This window comes from Lupinus angustifolius, chromosome LG12 (genome assembly GCF_001865875.1).
Source record: "Lupinus angustifolius cultivar Tanjil chromosome LG12, LupAngTanjil_v1.0, whole genome shotgun sequence".
NCBI lineage: Eukaryota > Viridiplantae > Streptophyta > Magnoliopsida > Fabales > Fabaceae > Lupinus > Lupinus angustifolius.
The window spans coordinates 7,103,175-7,107,024 of record NC_032020.1 but is presented as its reverse complement, the minus strand read 5'-3'; positions in this window follow the sequence as shown (position 1 = coordinate 7,107,024).

Sequence of the window (3,850 nt, the reverse complement as noted above, 5' to 3'; positions counted from 1 at the left end):
GTGGCCATCTTAGTTACAGGATTAGTTTTGAGAATAATTTACTCAAAAAAAAACTCTGGTGCCAATTGTAAGACTGAGATGACAACTAAGAGGGGGTGAATTAGTTGTTTAAAAAGTATGACAAATTTTTCTGCAAAATTCAAGAGTTAATAGCAGTGAAAAAATTATGCAGAAAATATCAAGTACATTTAAGGAGTTAAGGGAGAATATAGTACTCGGAGATTTTATAATGGTTCACATTCTTGTCCACCAAAGGATACGTCCAATACTCTTGCAGCACAAGAGATTTCTTCACTAGATATTAAGAGTAGCAATTACAATTTCTCACATCGAGATTTCCTTGTACCTTACTCACTCTCTAATATATATATCACTCTTTTGAAAACACCATTTCTAAGTTACTATATCCCCTTTCTTATCACACCTTTGTGATAGAATGTAATTCAACAACTTCAATGAAGAAAATGTTCACAATGGCAATGATTGCTTTTACAAGATTTGAAACTATGAATTCTTGCAATCCAATAACTCTTTATATACTTTAGTACTAATACTCATAAGGTTTGAATAACTTTGAAGCAACACTTAAGATAACTTCAGAAAGTATATTATGAAAGTTAAGAACAAATTGCAAAAAGTGCAGAGTAAGTATTTCAGAAAAGCTTAGATTGTGTATTGAGTTATGTGTTATGAATTATTAGTTTCAATTCCTTTTAATAGGCTTTCCGATCAACCATAACACCTCTATGAAAAGGTAGGATTCAATTGGAATGAAACCATTTCGTTTGGGTGAAAGCTGTGTAGTTTAAATATGAAAACTGGTGCAACAACTCTCAGTAATCGATTACTCAAACATTCTGTTCAAATGAGTAATTGATTTTCACAGGCTGTAATCGATTACACAAATGTTCTGTCCAACAGAGTATAAGGATAAAAGTATCTAAAGACTTATATTCTAAATCCTTGAAGCTTTATCTTCATTCTCTTCATAAGTATTCTTCATTTTCTTCTTTTATGTGAAGTTGGTGTCTTCATCAAAATCGTGTCAAGGTCAGGAGCAAGATCGTCATTATAGATTTAACAAATTTAGAAACATAAAAAATGTCTTTAACGTTGTAAGAGTGTAACAGAAGAACTCAAAAAAAAAAACTCTTGACAATAGGAGTAGTTTATGACTATCATCCCAATTTATTCACAACTCTGCTTGAATAAAAATAACATAAGTTATCAATTCACATGACATGAAACATAAAGCGACAATTAGTAAAATTAGAAGTCCAGACATTTTTTTTTCAATTTACACAATAATCAAAATAAATAAATTAAATGAAGGAATTCAGCTTTTCCCAGATGCACTAAAGTTCCTTCTTTCTCTCATATGAACACTACATAGAAAGTCTTATTTATAGTAAACAATAAAAAAGTGGCAGATTGAAACTTTTGAAACAAATCAAAATAAAGAGATCAAAATAATCCTTGAGAAGCGAAATGTATCAACTTGGTCCGTAACAACGTCAAATACACATTAATAGGAACTAATGAATCACTAAAATCTCTATTGGAAAAAATAATATTATTATTTTAACTCACATTTGAGTTTTGTAAGAATCAAGAATGGATTTGGGTATCTAGTCTAAACATATTAAAAAGTGTACCAACGGGTAATTAAAAATTGGATTAATATAAAAGAATACAGAATCATCATAAACAACATATGTGAAATTAAATTCCCAAAAAATGTGAAAGGAGAAGAAAAGACATACACTCTAGATTCTCTTTCTAGTAATAGGGCATTTGAGACCACTAGCCATCTTCTTAGTGGTTTGGTAAACAAGTTTCCTACCAGAGGTTTTCACAACCCTATGGTGGTTGGATTTGGTAGCGTAATTGGATGCTTGCGGTAGGTGAGACGTTGCACCATCTTCAAATATCAATCTCTCTCACTTTATCTTTCAGCCTAATCTGACACCATTGGGATGTCAGTTTTCAGAATGTGGGCAACCTTTCTCATAGTGAGGAAAATTTTCATCTTATGTTGCCAACGTTTGAAATTTGCTCGTCAAACCAAAATGGCTTGTTTAGGTCATAGTTGTTCGGTCCAGTAATATAAACTACGAATGCCATTGTAGTAGAAATTTCTTAAAATTATTGTTACCATAACTTACAACAATTATAAATGACACAAAATAATACTTACTAGATGAGTCACGACCAGGTCGCTCTCTTTAAGACATTTCGTGGCACTGCCCAAAATGTGCAAGGAGACTATCAACCACGTCGTCCTCAGGATAAAACAGCTCAGTTCTCTGTTATACGATTTCTTACTGCACTTTAAGAATCGCTCTTGAATTCACCCATAATATGGCTGCCAGTGCCAATTCTTGAATTCCCACAGTATGACTACTCGTGCCAATTCTTTTTCCACAATACTGACTACCAATGACAGTTCTCGAAATTCCCACTTTGGCTATCTGTGTCAATTCTCAAGTGCCACGAAAAGAAAGAGGGAGAAGGTTGCTAGAAATGCATCGGTGGAATATAAGGGGGGAGAGAAGTTGAGAGGTAAACGCCTTCAACTTGGTGCAAAAAATAATGAGGGAATGAGACCTCTGTTTATAGCTTGAGGCCTCCAACGGTTCTCTAACGACTCTATTACCAACAACTCTATCATAATTATAGAGATCTCCTCCAACGACTCTCTAACGGCTCTTTCCTTATTGCATGTGTGTGTTGACTTGGTCAACGCACAGCCCAAGCCCAAAAGGCCCCAATAAATAAATAAATAAATAAATATTTTATTAAAAAGAATGTTGGGCTGCAACTTAAGGCTTATAAAATCTTTTAATTTATCTCCTTCAAGCAAAGTGAGACTAATGAGTTTTTTCATTTCACTTCAAAACATCATTCTTTCAACAAATTTCAACGGTTCATTTTATGTTTTATATTATGGGTGTGTTTGATTAGCTCACCGGAATAAAACATATTAAAACTAGTTCGGCACACATGGATGTTCCATGTGTTAATTGGTGGTTGATGTTGGATGTTCCATGTAGTAATTGGTGGTTGATGCTAAGAACATATCATTATTGATTTTTCAAAAATAATAATCCAAATGAATGATGATATAGTGATTGTGTATAAATATTTACATTAAGAGTACATAAATAATACACTCTTGCAAGAATGCTTAATGGACATTTTTTTTTGTAGAATTTAAGATGTTAGTTACAACTCCTATTTTATTTTCACTTTACTTTTTAAGTTGAAGAGTGGTCGCAGTAGAGTAGAGTAGAGGAAGAGGATTCACGGTCAATTTCTCTATTCTCTCCTAATAATGACTAATTAATAATAGTTAACTAATATCACATGACTAATAAAAAAATGTAATTATGAACCTCAATTAATTAAAAAGGCATTTTAATAATAAATAATTAATAACAAATCAAAATAAATAAATAATATTTTGAAATGATTAATAGTAATAAAAATGTTTTTTGTAAGATCTTTGTAACAATCATAATAATCAAATTAATAAATATAAAATCTTTATATTAATGATAATAATCAAACTAATCTTTTTAATGAATGATGAGTAATGAAAATTCAATCAAATCTAAAAAATGTTGGACGATTAAAAGGATGATCACAACTTGACTCACACCTTTTTATCATCTTCAACTCGAGAAATGATTATTTTTTACAAAAGAATGGAAACATCCCTCTTCACATACATATTCTCGTCGAGAAATCGAAATATCGATAAAGCTTTTCTCTAATCTATGAAGTAAATTGTTTGTTAAATCTTAAATGACTGTCTATCTCAATCTTGATGTTACATTATGATGATTCA